Genomic DNA, 16,515 nt, shown 5'->3' with positions numbered 1-16,515 from the left:
GTAATAAATGTGAAAGATTCCTGCAGTGATAACCAGGCAGGACTGAAACACATCCAAGCTGTCACCACGGTAACAGCACCGCCCATCCACAGGTGAGGGGAGGAGCAAAAAGAGGGACTTTGACCATTTTATACTAAAAACACTCAACTAATGTTTCTAATATGAAACAAATAAGCCCACATTAATGTGAGCGTTTATTAAATAATAATAATGATGATTTCCTCCTGATCTCATTTCCACAGCAGAGAAAACTGTGGTGTATATTGAGGTGGAGGGTGTGGTCTGTGGCTCAGGTGTAGAGTGAGGGTGGGGTGCACCACAGCAGCATGCTGGGACTGCTGAGGGTGGAGGAGGGAGTGATGATGACATCAGAGCTGCAGCACAGAGACCAGTGAACACACAGTCTGTTCATCTTTGCATAGATACAATATACAGCACAATATTGAATGACAGACACGCTGTGGGAGCTTCCACAGATACACTGACGTCAGCATCCAGAGTCCTCCTGCTGCTCCCCCCTCAGAGCCCCGTGATCAGCACCAACACATTCAGTTAGATGACAGAGTCCAGCTGCAGCTAGAATCAGCTCCCCTCTGTGAACAACAGCACAGCGTCAGTGTTTCACACTCAGTGAAAGGAGGAAACAGCAGAAGAACACCATGTGTGCTACGTTTCCCAGGACACACTACAAACTGCACAAATACAGAGCAGCACGTGGAAGGACCTGGAGCTGCATTTACAGAGCTGCAGACAGCGTGATGTCCTGTATGGACAGGTGGAAGGAACCAAGTCCTCAGCTGGAACACTCGTGTTTGTCCACAGACAGGAAACACAGCAGGAAACTTCCTCACAGAAGTGCAGCTCATGGATAACACACTTCCTGTCAGTCAGAATGAGGCTGCAGCCAAACACAGAAAGGTGTTTTTGTCCAGATGAGCCCAGAGAAGAAACACGAGTGTTCACAGACATCAGAAGCTCAGAGAGGTGAAACATGAGGTTGGAGTCCTCGTCAGCATCCAGAAGAGCTGCTGTGAAACCCTGAGTACTCATGACAGACTCTGATGGCACAAACACATCATGATTCAAACAGAAAGACAAACATGGAGCTCCTGATCCTCCTGCATGAGAACAAGCTGACATGAGCGCTGTGTCTGAGAGTGTCTCCCTGTCACAGTGACAATAACACAGCTGCTGCTCACAGTCATTAAACTGACCTGAGGTCAGCTGTGCTCCTTACATATGAACCATGTGACCTCACATCAGTGCTGTGGATGACTGTAGTCATAGAAGAGTAGAGCTGTAGCAGGTGGTGTGAGGAGGAGGTGGTGTATTCTAGTTAACGCAGTACTGAAACACTCCAGCAGAGGGCGCTGTTAAGTCCTTATTGTAACACAGTTACTGTGTGCAGTTAGACTTCATACATAATCTGCACTTATTTCCATCAGACATGCTGTCAGGAAATGATTGGTTTCTATTGATTCTACTTCCTGTTGACTCGTTTGATGACAGTGAAACAATCACAGCTGATTGTGTGATGATGTAAACTGTCACTGTTACATTCAGTGTGTGTGACATAATGTTAGTGCAGGCTGATAACAGCCTGGTTCTGTTAGAAACACATGAACGTGTCCATAGATCAGTGTGTGTTTAACATGAGAGCTTCAGCCCTGCTGATGTGTTAAATAAAGACATGCAGGAAAACTGATGAGACTCTGAAATAACTCTTTATATTTATAATGTAACTCTGCATCAAAAGAACAACAAAGGATCCCAGACAGGTTTCTGTGAACAAAGACCATTCTGATGTTTCTGTGTTTCTAACACTTTGACATTATTAGTAAACAGACTGCAGTGAGCAGCATTTATAAAGAGCTTCTATATAAAGATATGACAGCTGTTTGACAAGTTTATCACTCTGTGTTTGGACCTGATCAGTCCAGCTGTTTACTTGAAACATGTTCATTTACCTGTTCTGTTATATTCATGTTCTTGTCTCTGTTGAAAACACATTTTAATGTCCCTCAGATTTTTCTCCCAGATGAATAAATATAAAAATGACACAAACTGACTGCAGCTACTTTTTGTCCTTTCTGTCAAAAACCTTCATGTGACTCATGAGAGACACGTTTCAGCTGTTTGTGACAGATCAGAGGCCAACAAGTCATTTATAACACTTTCCATCATTGTTTAAAGTTCTCAGTGTTTCTGTGTTGCTGCGTATAGGATCTCCCAGCATCATCACTGTGCTGTCCAATCATTGTGTGCGAGGTTACCCTTATAGTGCGATGTGTGTTTGCACAAAGAGAAGCATGTGTGTCAAATATAAATAAGCACAGAACAGAAACAGCTGCTCGTTTCTTCTGTTTAGAGTCAAGTTAGTGTTTTGTGTCTTTGTTTGAGGCCTGATGTCGAGCAGAGGTGTGTGTAACTGCACTGGTCTGTTATATGTGTGAAGTGTGTGCTTCTCTTCAGCATCATCTTTGTCACTGCTGATTCCTTTGTGTCATCATGTGTTGAGAAGAGAGAACAGTTATAACGGAGGAGCAAAAGGAAGCCCTGAAATCTGCATCAACAAGGAAGTGTTGGCTCACCAGTGATCCCAGCAGAGCCACTGGTTTGGCTCCAGTTGTTCTAGATTCAATGATGTTGTTGCTACAGATACATGTCAGCATCTTTATTGAATTTTATATGAAGCAGAAATGGTGTCATTAGGAGAAGAAGAGGAGAACAAGTCCGGCGAGGAGGCAGCAGCTCTTAAAGATGAAACAGCAGCTCAGCCCTGAGCTCAGAGAGCTGCACATGAAAAAGCTCCTCAAGCAGATCCTGTCAGAGGTTTGTCATCAACAGGAGGAACTGTTCACATCATAGGATGAAGATGCTGTCAGCTGGATGAAGAAGGTTATTTAATGCAAACGTTCACACTGAAGTCAAATTGTTGTCGTGTTGAACAGATTCATGTACTGATCGTCTCCAGAATGTTAGAAGAGCTTCAATGAATCATTAGAAACAACTTACAGCTGCACAGCTGTGTCAAACACATCTGTGTGTCATTGTGGGATTGTTGTGTTTCTACATGTGACACACGTCTAAAACATGCACACAATCTGAACACAAACAGGGACTCATGTGTTCCCACAGCCAGATGCTGAGAGCCATTTCCTTGTAGTCCTGTGTCTACATACATGAACCATTAGATGTTATTGGAATGATTGTCAGCTCTGATAGTTTCATGTGTGTTTAGCTGGACGCTGTTTGATCCTCGACATGTTTAAAGGTGTCCAGTCCTGAGACACTGGGGCTGGAAACAGCTGTGATGTCATTGGACTGTCACACAGACAGAAGTGCATGAAGTGAGCAGCCGAGGAGCCGCTGATGTTTTGGATTCAACAGCATTTGAAAGGTCGACACAGACACATTTGCACACAGAAAGCTGAATCTGTCATATGCCACAGTGAACTCACTGTTCAGTGTTTTTCAGGAAGCTTCTTAACTGCCTCTGCTGCCAAACAAGCAGCTGATGTCCTTGAGAAGAAGCTGAAGAAGTCTTCAACAACAAATACAGGAAGTGGACTTTCAAATACTAGATTCACTTTAGACTCACAGAGAAATGACTCAACCAGCTGTGTTTGACTCTATGAAAGGTCAGTGTGTGTCTGCACACAGACTGTTGTGTTGGACTGTTATTCAGTTGTCTGCTGAATGTTTTCAAATGTCTGCATCTCAGCTGTGATGAGGCTGGGGGTCATGGGAGGCCACCGTAGCAGCCTCTTCAACATCATGACATCATCATAAATGCTGCTGGACTGTCTGATGGGCTGACGGTGAAAAAGCCGTCGGGAAGGAAACAGAAGACGTTTCAGAGGCTGCAGCAGATTTCTTTGATTCGGGGCCTTTTTCAGCTTTATTGGACAGAGCAGTGAAGATAAGTGACAGCAAAGCAGAGAGAAAGGGGGCGTGGCCCGGGTCAAAGCCAGGCCAGCTGCTCTCCACCTCGTGGTCACCTGCTCATCCTAGTGAGCTCCACCAGCAGCCCTTTCACACACTTTACACTGTCAAACACTGTGTGTGGACCTCAGCTAACAACAGGCTACATTTAAGTCTGGACTACATGCTTTTATATTGTTTTTATTCCATCAGCAGCTCAACATCATGAGCAGCTTTGACATAAAGACATCAAACTCAAGCTGACTTTAAACTACTTTTAATACAGGGGCTCAAAAACAACAACATCTTTATTATATATCAGGACACAAAGTCATTTCATCTCAAAGGGAAACAGCTTTATTTGGAATAACCAGCACTATCAACTGGTTTGGGATCTCCACCAGTTTCATGTCTTTGCAGCTTCTCCAACAAAGTTCCTGTAAAATCAGCATGTTTGTCTTTATTGGTTTGATAGTGATTGATTATTCAGTCCCAATCTGCTGTCATCTAAAGAACAAAATGATGTTTCTATGAGTCACAAAGCTCCAGATGTTGTCGGCTTCACAAAGAAAACAAAGAACTTAAACACAAAGTGTTTGGAGCCAAAATGTTCCCAAGCTGCTCTTTTTGAAATGGCAGAGGTACAGTGGTGTCTAACAGCACACTGTGGAAGGCAAACATGTTATTGTTGGATGAAACTTCATGAATCCTTTGTAGATTTGAGCTGTTGGAGCCTTTCTTTTCTCTTCAGGTGTACAGATGCTGAGGAGGCAGGTGAAGCAGGTGGAGCTGTTGTGATGCTGGCAGAGGGTGTGTCTTAGTAACTCTGTGAGGCAGAACTGGATCCAACATTGTGGATGTGTTGATGTTGGAGCCATTAAGAGTCTCTGGCCACACTGTAGGATTTCCCTTTGATCCACTGTGGGGGCATTTTGGAGTCTGTCAGTGAAACTCTTCATGTTTGTGTTTGACTCCAGTTTATAGAAACAGAGAAATGTGTCATGCTTTTGTTCGGCCTCCACAAATACACACATTTGTTCATTGGTTGGACTTTTTGGAAGGAGACACATTGAAAACCATGTTAATAAGATCTTGTTGTTTCCTGTGGATCCGACACAGAGAGTGGACTTCAGACAGAAAGCGTGGAAGAGATTTTAGAGGCCGTGTGTGGCAACAGGAAGTTTCTGTGTGTTTGCTGATCTTACATGTGGAAAACAACACGTGATGTTTGTGAAGTTCTACAATGATCATTGTTCTCACAGCATTTTGAGTGGGAACAGTTCAAACTGGGAGTAGTGGGAGTTATTTACTGATTGAAACAAGCTGAATGTTTCTGTGACGATGAAGATCAGCAGCTCAGCTGATCAATGAACTGACATCTATCAGTCGTTTCATGAGATGAAGTCATCAGCAGACATTTGTTCTGACTGTGTGATGAATGTCAGAACGTCAGGGCTCTGCTTTAGTCACTGCTTGATGATCATTGGCTCATTGTTGAATCCAGGGCCCAGTCTGACCTCTGACCTTTGCTGCAGGTCTTCTGTGTTATCTCCACTTTCATGTCTGATCTTCTACTTGTAGTCCTGTGTCTACATATACAGTGGCTTTCAAAAGTATTCGGCCCCCTTGAACTTTCCCACATTTTGTCACATTACAGCCACAAACATGAATCAATGTTATTGGACTTCCAGGTGAAAGACCAACACAAAGTGGTGCACACGTGAGAAGTGGAACGAAAATCATACATGATTCCAAACATTTTTTACAAATAAATAACTGCAAAGTGGGGTGTGCGTAATTATTCAGCCCCCTGAGTCAACACTTTGTAGAACCACCTTTTGCTGCAGTTCCAGCTGCCAGTCTTTTAGGGTCTGTCTCTGCCAGCTTTGCACATCTACAGACTGAAATCTTTGCCCATTCTTCTTTGCAAAACAGCTCCAGCTCAGTCAGATTAGATGGACAGCGTTTGTGAACAGCAGAAATTGAAATTGCAGTGAAGTCAGCTAGAAACTTACAGTGACGTGGACATCATGCAAAGACTGCCAGACTCTGTAATACTGCAAATGATCAGTGACTCAGGTTAACACTAAACTTTAAACGGCACCTCTGTGTCTCTGTGTGCTGAACATCTAGGATTGAGTCAGGCTGCATCAGCTGAAGCTGTTATTTGTATATATCAGTATTTTTTTATTCAGGTGTGGGGAAAATACGTAAGACTGCAGTGAAGCGATGCACCAGATGAATCCCTGGCCAAAGGTATCGTACTCAAATCAGACTACTGATCCAGCCACATCAGCCTTTTGTGAGGTCTGTTTAAAGTAGACTAAAAGTGAACTGCAGGTTCCTGAGAGGTGGACTGTGAGCACAGAAACACATGTTCATACATACAGCTGCAGCAAACTTACATTAATTTTAAATAGATTTGTTACTCTGATGTCTGTCTCTGTGTTAGTCCTCTGACAGACTGGTGACCTGTCCAGGTGTGTTCTACCTACTACTGGGACAGGTTCCAGCCTCTGTAATAGAAATGTTCTGTTATTCTCATTTAAAGTGTTTAAGTGCTTATGCATATGCTTAGTTGTGACACTGTTACTGTTCAGTGAAAGTTGCTAAAACTAGATGAACTTACTTCAGCAGTTTGAGAAAACAACTCCCTTTACAGGTGCTGATAAGGCCAAGAGCACAAAACAGCACAACCATTGATGCGTTAGGTTTCATAGCGAGACACGTGAAGTGTGGTAGGATCAGTTTGTAACTTCCTCCCTCTTCCTTGGAAGGCGTAAAGGAGGAGGAGCACGACTTCTGTGGCAGCGCTGACATGACTGAACTGTGATGTTTGATGTGTGTTGGCGCAGTAATAAATAGCTTGATCACAGCTCTTTCTGTGTTGCAGACTTTATTTAAAAAATTCCACGAACCCCCCCCCCCCCCCACTGTGAACCTGAATTGAATATTCAGAAGACATTTGTTTAAATAGTTCTACAAATCTGAGCTGTTGGTGTGTCCTTGGATTGTGTGGTAATAATATTAGAGCCTGCAATCTTTCTTACTGGATCTCTACTATGAGTCATGTTACCTGAGATTAGTTCTATGTTTACCTGTCAGCCTGGACGAATGTGCTGTGTGAAGAATGTAAATGACATCAGATCTGAACTGCTTACATCTAAGGAGCCTGTTCATATTTAATTGTAATATGAACCAATGATTTTCTGATTGATTGCTGATATATACAGTGGGGCAAAAAAGTATTTAGTCAGCCACCGATTGTCATCATTTTAGGTGGGGGAACTTGCACAGAGGTCAGTAATTTGCACCAGAGGTACACGTCAACTGTGAGAGACAGAATGTGAAAAAAAAAATCCATGAATCCACATGGTAGGATTTGTAAAGAATTTATTCGTAAATCAGGGTGGAAAATAAGTATTTGGTCAATAACAAAAATACAACTCAATACTTTGTAACATAACCTTTGTTGGCAATAACAGAGGTCAAACGTTTACTATAGGTCTTTACCAGGTTTGCACACACAGTAGCTGGTATTTTGGCCCATTCCTCCATGCAGATCTTCTCGAGAGCAGTGATGTTTTGGGGCTGTCGCCGAGCAACACGGACTTTCAACTCCCGCCACAGAGTTTCTATGGGGTTGAGGTCTGGAGACTGGCTAGGCCACTCCAGGACTTTCAAATGCTTCTTACGGAGCCACTCCTTTGTTGCCCGGGCGGTGTGTTTTGGATCATTGTCATGTTGGAAGACCCAGCCTCGTTTCATCTTCAAAGTTCTCACTGATGGAAGGAGGTTTTGGCTCAAAATCTCACGATACATGGCCCCATTCATTCTGTCCTTAACACGGATCAGTCGTCCTGTCCCCTTGGCAGAAAAACAGCCCCATAGCATGATGTTTCCACCCCCATGCTTCACAGTAGGTATGGTGTTCTTGGGATGCAACTCAGTATTCTTCTTCCTCCAAACACGACGAGTTGAGTTTATACCAAAAAGTTCTACTTTGGTTTCATCTGACCACATGACATTCTCCCAATCCTCTGCTGTATCATCCATGTGCTCTCTGGCAAACTTCAGACGGGCCTGGACATGCACTGGCTTCAGCAGCGGAACACGTCTGGCACTGCGGGATTTGATTCCCTGCCGTTGTAGTGTGTTACTGATGGTGACCTTTGTTACTTTGGTCCCAGCTCTCTGCAGGTCATTCACCAGGTCCCCCCGTGTGGTTCTGGGATCTTTGCTCACCGTTCTCATGATCATTTTGACCCCACGGGATGAGATCTTGCGTGGAGCCCCAGATCGAGGGAGATTATCAGTGGTCTTGTATGTCTTCCATTTTCTGATGATTGCTCCCACAGTTGATTTCTTCACACCAAGCTGCTTGCCTATTGTAGATTCACTCTTCCCAGTCTGGTGCAGGTCTACAATACTTTTCCTGGTGTCCTTCGAAAGCTCTTTGGTCTTGGCCATGGCGGAGTTTGGAGTCTGACTGTTTGAGGCTGTGGACAGGTGTCTTTTATACAGATGATGAGTTCAAACAGGTGCCATTCATACAGGTAACGAGTGGGGGACAGAAAAGCTTCTTACAGAAGACGTTACAGGTCTGTGAGAGCCAGAGATTTTCCTTGTTTGAGGTGACCAAATACTTATTTTCCACCCTGATTTACGGATAAATTCTTTACAAATCCTACCATGTGGATTCATGGATTTTTTTTTCACATTCTGTCTCTCACAGTTGAAGTGTACCTCTGGTGCAAATTACTGACCTCTGTCATCATTTTAAGTGGGGAACTTGCACAATCGGTGGCTGACTAAATACTTTTTTGCCCCACTGTGTGTGTGTATATATATATATATATATATATATATACACACATATACATATATATATATATATTTTTTTTTTTTTTTTTTTTTTTTTACGTACATAGTTTTTTGTTGCCTTATGGTTCCAAGCGCTGTCACCAATCTTTGCATTTTGTTATTATCTCATGACACTTGTTTAATCAGCTACCATCTCTCCTGTGGACTTTTTAATGTCTACAGTCTCAGACCAACACAGCCCTGCCCTTCCCATATTAGATTCTTGATGAATGTGTGTTGTTGTTATTCAGCCTGGTTCAATGTGCCCCTTTTTAACTTTGAGCACCCGCCCCTTTAAACCTCTCTGCACAGCCCTGCACTGAACTCACTATCTTCTCCCTCTAACAGCCTCCACATGTTCTCACTGTAATTTCCCCTCATGAATGAATTTATGCTGCACTAATGTGAATGTTTGCAGGGAAATCAAACGCATTTCACACGCAGTACTCGAGCTGACTTACCTTTGTTTGAATGACGACTTGTACGCGCTGACTCCACAGATAAGGTACGAAAATATATCAGGCTACGTCTTCAGGGTTTCTACTCCACGGCCGTATTTCATACGGGTCCACATTTCCACTGCACGCTATTTTCTGCAAGTACCGCCGCTTCGCCTCTGGACGCAATCGGTCTCTATACAGTCCATTCTCTTTTGAGCTGCTTTTAAGCATCTTGTAATCGTCGTTCCAACACAGTGTGTTTGTTTTGATTCGTAGACCTCGAAAATGGTGCCGCGCTCCCACAATGCATTGCGGCGTGACGTCAACTCCAAAGCCCTATAGAACATGTTCTTTTTCATTGTCAAAATTATCAGGAATAAAGAAGAAAACTGATTCAAAACCTGTGGAACCTGCCAAAAAACAAGTTTTACTGCAAAGGATTTCTAGATGTGAAGGTTTTGTGGCTTTTTTCAGTTTCTAAAACAAACTCATTTGTACAGAAGGATATGAGGATGTATATGTCCGGTGGTGGGTTTTTTTCTTCTTGATTTAATGTATTCATTTATCTCTTCACTTAATCTTTCTTTATGTTTTTTTTTTTTTGATTTGGCATGAGCGATTTCCGGTCCTCACTCCAAGCCAGTTGGTGGCGGTAATGCACCACATGTTCTATCACAGCTGCGTCCGAGAGGACAGGAAACGTCTGTATGCGTCTGCAAACCAGGTAACTACACTCAGCTGAGCCTCTCTGCTAGTCGTTATTAGTTGGAGGGTTTTGCGTCACTTTCTCTCGGCTTGATAAAGGGCTGTATAGAAATCTCTGGTACGTAACACGTAACGTCATTTTTAGGGAGCGTCGCAGAGAAGTGAGGCTGTTTCTTTGTTTTTGTCGAGTTTTGATTGAAGACATGTTTCCAGTCCGTTTTTTACTCGTTTGTTTTTTCATTAATAACTTTACATTATCACAGAGAACAAGAAGGCGCTTTGTTTGTCACATTCACCTTATGTCTGTGAAGGTTCTCAGTCATCCAGGTCATCGTAGTCAAAGGAGCTTGCAAAGAAAAGCGTCTGGACTTCTTTAAGTTACTTGAAGACGTTTCACCTCTCATCCGAGAAGCTTCTTCAGTTCTAAGGTCAAATGGTGGAGAGTCCCAGATATAAGCCTAGTGGGAGTTTCCCCCCCACAGAGGGACAAAAAGACCCCCTGATGATCCTCTAATCACCTGAGCCAAGGTGTGAAACTGGGTGTGGGACCCAATCAGCCAGAGTTTCGGGTGAGTTCATTGTGAAACCTGGCCCCACCTTATCATGCGAATTCCTGAGGTCAGATGGCCCAGGATGTGAGTGGGCGTTAAGGCGTCTGGGAAGGATCTCAAAACTGGATTATAGATGGCAGAGAGTTGGTGTCGTAAACCCCGCCTCTGTTCAAAGATGGTCGCTCACAGTGGACATAGATGGCTTCTTTCACTCCTCTTTCAAACCATCTGTCCTCTCTGTCCAAAATGTGAACATTGGCATCCTCGAAAGAGTGTCCTTTATCCTTAAGATGCAGATGGACTGCTGAGTCTTGTCCTGTGGAGGTGGCTCTTCTATGTTGTGCCATGCGCTTGTGAAGTGGCAGCCACTTGGCAGCCACAGTGATAAATGGCTGAGATGGCTGCAGCTGTACGTGTGAGGTACCTACATATTTCAAGATGAATTTGCAGAGATGTCATGTTTGGTGCTTACAGACATCACACTGCATTTTGTGATTTCGTAGCTATTGTGATATTTTGGAGCTTCCCATGATCACCGTGACAGTCATTCATTTTAACATAACCTTTCTATTCCTTTCAGGGATCCTCATTTTTTTGGTGAGGAAGATCAGCAGCTGTGTCGACAGGCAACAGGTAACGGCATGCTTTTCTGTTAGTACTGTAGACCTTGGTCTGGTGCTCTTTTTTAGTTTAACACAGTATTTTCATTTGCCGAAGTGTAAAAAGCTTGTTCCAGGAGAAACAAACTTTAGTGAGTTCTGCAAAATGATTCCCACCATTGCACACTCTGTCAGCCTCCAGTGTGCCCTTTTTTTGTCCTTTAACTGAAGAAAGTCGGTAGTCAGAACATATGAGATAAGTGAGATCCTCATTTTGCCTGCTTATTTCAAGATACAACATTTTCACAAACTGCTGTAGGATAACCTTGCTATTTGTCTTTTCCAACACTTCTACATTCATCCATATTTCCTTGTCTGCTTCTTTCCAGGTGAAAAGTACCTGAAATGGGTGAAAGATTTTGTTTCCAAAAACAAAAGCATGTGCGTTCACCTGAAGAAGCCAAGTGGTGCTGACCTGTGGATAGAAGAGCTTGAGAACACCAAATACAACGGGGATGATGATGAAGTTAACGCCTGGGGAAAATTCTACCTTCCCGAGATTGTAAAAATGCAGGTTATTGGTGTGGTAAAGGGCACCTCATGTCCATGTGACGAGCTTGTGCTGATGACGCGTGAGGACAAAAAGCTGTACGGCTATGACGGAGAGGAGCTGCATCTGGTGGCTTCCAGTTTCCTGGAACTATGTGACAAAACGATAGAGTATCCAGCATCCAAGCGCTACTACAATGGAGAGGCCTTCAAAGATATGGTGAGAAGTTAGACTGCTAAGAATAAGACTGGGGATGCCTAGTGTTAGAGATCAATCACCTGAGCTTTTCTTTGTATTGTTGTGTGTTCTGTTTAGACTGAGGAGGACTGGAAAAAAGTTAAGATGAGTGATGTGGGGAGGAAACTGCAGGAAGAACATAAAAAGCTGGTAAATGAAACCCAGTCAGCGTTCGTAAGCCTCATATCATAGGTGGGTATTGGAGCTGAGTATCATCACTGATTTCTAGAACCTGTTCAATTCCAATTCACAAGGTCCCAATTAGATTCCATTTAATTCTTACTCAGAGAGTCAGAAACATTATAATTCTGATCATTTATCAGTACTGACACTTGTGAAACTTCATCAGAGGTGTGAGCATCACAGCAGATGCTTTTGTGTCAAAGTAACTGAGGATAAAACACAAAACCATGAAGCAGATTTTCCTGGCCTAGCTTTTTACAGTAGATAACCTTAAAAATATTATTCTGCAGTAGAACAAAAGCAGACGAGAACCACGACTCAACAAATGTACATTGGCTGATGCTGCTGAAGTGATTCAGAGGTTTTAATAAGAGGTTTTAATAGAGACACAGCAGAGCATTTTGCAGTTTCACTTAATTTGAAAAAAATAAATAAAATTTGGTATTGAACAGCAGAAATGAGGCTGTCTTGTCGGAAGTCATTAAAAAAAAATGGCTGTAAACAACGGTAGACTGCTTCATAACAAGCAAGCGAATAATGCCAAAAACAGAGATTTGAGATGGGAAACGGTGTTCTTAAAGTACACAGAGAGGCAGAGAGCTGTGCTGTGTTGTTTTTCTGTGTGTGTTTTAATGGTGGTGGAAGCAAACCAGCAAAAGTAAGAGGGAATTCATGACAATGTTTATGTCAAGCGAAATGTGTCTTCTTTTGCTGCTGGTTTGGTTAGAGAGAGACAAAACGTGCAGCTTCAGGATCTGAGCAGCTTTCAGCACCAACGGCATCACAGCTCAGACTTGGATTCAGGATTAAGCCCTTTATGTTTGACTGTAGTGATTGTAGCTCTGTCCTTGTTATTAATCGCTTTAGTCAAACACAGCTATTGTTTGCTGGGATGTGTATATACTTGACAGTTTGTATCTCAGAGTTATCAAAGACACTGTGGATAATCATCAAGAGATTGTTGTCCTCTTAATAATGACCTATTTGATTGTTTGTTTTTTCTTCTTCTTACAGATTCTGGTATTTGGCCAAAAGAGAGCTTCACAATTCTTGGCTTCACCTGTGGTAGAAAAATGACTAAAGTTATGCAACACTCTCTAAAATTAAAGCTATGCAACGCTTTAACATGAATGGCGAAGGAGTGCATCTCTTTCACTGTCTCTTCCTGTCCTCTTCTCAGTCTTTGTTGTGGCACCTCTGCTATGTGTTATAGAAAGCACTTGGAATCATGTTCAATACAAAAACACCAAACTCGTGGGATTGCCCTAGCAAGCAGTTGGTAAAAACTAATTAAAACTGATATATATCAGCTTCACTTTCTAGCTGCAAAAGCACGTTTCTGCAAAAGCATGCAGTTTCCTGTCAGCACTTTTTGGCACAGAGTGTACTCAGAGTTAGGCCTTTCTTATATAAAGCAATATAATCAGCATATAAACATTTAAGATGATAAATTTAAAGCTCAACAGTAACTGCTATAAATATTATAACTACACATGTAGTGCTTTTGCTTAAGTAAATTATAGTTGGGATCATAATAAGAAAACATGTGTTTTTATTTTCTGTGTACCCTGGGTACAGACCAGTATAAATATGGGATTCTTCCCAATAAATGCTGTCTGATAATGCTTCATATTGCATTAAACACTAGATATGTAAGCAAACAAACAAAAACCCATAGAAGCCAGTTTTAATTATTAAATGTGACAATTACATGGAGATGGAAAGTAAACATGCTTATACACGTCTCTGTGATTACAGAAAATCCACACAGATGCTGTCAGAGCAGAGAATCTTTGATTTATCAGAATGATGAATGCAAATGATTTCATGAAATCTCACTCTTGTTCTGGGTTGTAAAATTCACCTGTCCAGTTAAACCGAATCCTTTGCAACACGGTTCTAAGAACCCTACCAACCTCATCCTCAGCTCTCTGCCTGTTGTCCTTTTCAGCTGAGTATTCATCCACATGTGTTTCAACTTCTCTCTCATTTTCAAGCAAATTGCTCAGGCTCTCAGCTTCAGCACAGTTACCATATGGCCACTCTCTGAGGTCTTCTGTGTTCAAGCCAAACAAATTCTTACATGATCTGCAAGGCTTCATTCTGGCACCATCACGGAGACAAAAAGCCTCACACCTGATATTTCCAGGTACTTCAATTGTTCCATCAAAGTAATCTTTCTGGACTGTGTTTGGATAATAGGTCATCACCGCACCAGATACATATTTATGCCATTTGCTAAGACAGGAGGCAGCAATCATAATTTTCCCAGCGTTAGGACCTTTGGTGGACATGGAGACTCCGCAGTACCTTTCTGATTTGTTGGTTTGGGATTTTTGAGAAATGCAGATGGTGGACGAGACGAAAGCTGTTTTTTTATTATTCTCTTCTAAGTCCAAGTCTGTGAGGAGATCTTGCAGACTCTGCTTTATTTGCTCTTCATTCTCTGAGTTATTTTGCAGGACGATCTGAAAACAGTTACAGATCTGGTCAAAGTGTTGCACCTGATTATATAGTTGTTTTTCATAGAAAGTTGATCAACATGTTTGTTTCGCTGCTTGACTTATTTAACTATGCAGGACCATTGGATGCTTTTGGTTTAGACATTTTAAGATAGGGGGTGAAACAAGTCACAAAAATCTATTTAATTTTAAATCAATAAGCAAAAATCCATCTTTGTTCTCACTAATTTATAATTAAATTTGCTAATTGACCTTTTTTTTCTATTTTGCTATGCCGGGCTGTCAAAACACGCTGAATTTAGAGTCTTTGAGCTGACTTAACAGATCCAGCAGCTACACAGTGACAGCATCATATACGCCTTGAAGACTGTAAGCATCTCCAATAATGAGTCTGTTAGACATTATTTAGAACTAACAAATTCTGAAGCAAGTCTCCAGCTCTCCTGCAGTCTCTGTGTTTGGTGGAGAAGTATAGCTAGAAGCATATGTTGAAGTATCAAGATCAAGTAAACCCCACGGGAAGGAGGAGGACTCTCAGCAGCTTCCAGCTCATATTCAGACATTTGACTTCTCACTGAAAGCAGCAAGTTTGAGTGTCTGTACCTTAGTTCGAAGAGATAACATGTCAGTAGTAATTAGAGTTGATTGAGCAATGCTGTCCTTGTAATGTAGTTTATGATTTTTATGGACAAGTCCAGTTTTTCTGTAGAGCCTCTCAAGTTGGTGACAGCAGCAGTGGAAGTTCACGTGTAAACCAGAGCAGCAAATCAGGTCCAAATGTGTTGTTCACAGTGAGTGGGATCATCATTGGCTGCTATGTTAACCTCCTGCAGCAGGATGTCTTTGGTCAGAGAATGGATAGATCACTAAGTCATTGTTGAGTTTAGGGAGACAGTAGACAGTTGGAGGAGGTTCAGCCAGTTGACACACAGTAGATAAAATAACTGAAGGCAGGAGCAGACACCTGTATGACTTTCTACCTCTCACATAGATTATTTCCCTGGGCAGCGCCACAGGGCTGGTAGATGTAAACAAAGCTGGAGGAGAGGATTTATTCATCTGAGAAAAGTCACAGAGTTGTGTCTTGATGCTCAATCATCCAGGTACGTAAATCCCAAAAAGCTTGATTCTGTTCATCTGGATGTTTTCAGTGGGAGAAACGTTTCATCATCATCAGGTGACTTCTTCAGTCTCAGCTGACTGCAGGTTTCAATCTCATAAACAGGACATTTGTATGACTGAAACCAGCCCACTGAAGGAACAATGGGCTGGGAGGTCAGTTCATTGATCATTGGTACGCATATTGTCAGGACCATTGATCAATGGTTGTTGATCAATGTTCATGAGTCCAGTTCACAGAGAGCTGGGGAATGGCTGCAATCACAGCATGTAAGATGGTGACAAATGTACCCTTAGGCCCCTCCTCCATTCAGAGATGGTCTTTCCTTTTCACATAAATGGCCTCCTTGACTCCGCCCTCAAACCAGCGTTCACATTTACTCAGGACCTTCTTGATGTGAAGTTCTTCTGCTTCGCTGGCTGCTGTGTCTGTGGGGATGGTGTTTGTTCTGTGTTGTAGTGTCCTGATGACGCCCAGTTTGTGCCCCAGTGGATGATGAGAGTCAAACCTTAAATACTGATCTGTATGTGTAAACAGAGTGAACCTTTAAGACCAGTTGTCTGTACGATCAACTCAGTCACCTGAAACATCTCCAAGTTTCTGGCTTTGATCATCAACCTGTTGGTAGTTCAGCTCTGAACACCAGTGAAATGTTTCTCCCACTGAAATCGCTGCATTCATATGAACAGCATCAACGTTTTGGGATCATGGAGTTGTGGACAAAGTCTCAGTTAATCAGATAAAGTCAAACTTATAATTGGTAAAGAGTTCGCGGATGATATGCCCCTTGATGGTAAAGAAGTGGATGTTGTGTGGACTAAAGTTCAGAGTGGTGGGTCATTCATAAATATTCTGTTCCAGCTGCTGGAGGACAACATCAT

General features: G+C 42.4%; 1 protein-coding gene across 1 annotated transcript in view; it reads left to right on the top strand.

Annotated features, from left to right (window-relative positions):
• Positions 1-16,515, top strand: part of LOC147336947 (protein NLRC3-like) — a 57,884-nt gene that overhangs the window by 31,665 nt on the left and 9,704 nt on the right. The gene's annotated exons all lie outside the window — the stretch shown is intronic.

The sequence above is a fragment of the Aulonocara sp. 'chitande type north' Nkhata Bay genome, linkage group LG3, assembly GCF_057382095.1.
Source record: "Aulonocara sp. 'chitande type north' Nkhata Bay isolate Kocher_YH1m ecotype deep benthic linkage group LG3, A_spYH_male_GT1.1, whole genome shotgun sequence".
In the NCBI taxonomy this organism is placed as follows: domain Eukaryota; kingdom Metazoa; phylum Chordata; class Actinopteri; order Cichliformes; family Cichlidae; genus Aulonocara; species Aulonocara sp. 'chitande type north' Nkhata Bay.
This window is presented reverse-complemented; position numbering and strand designations above follow the sequence as displayed.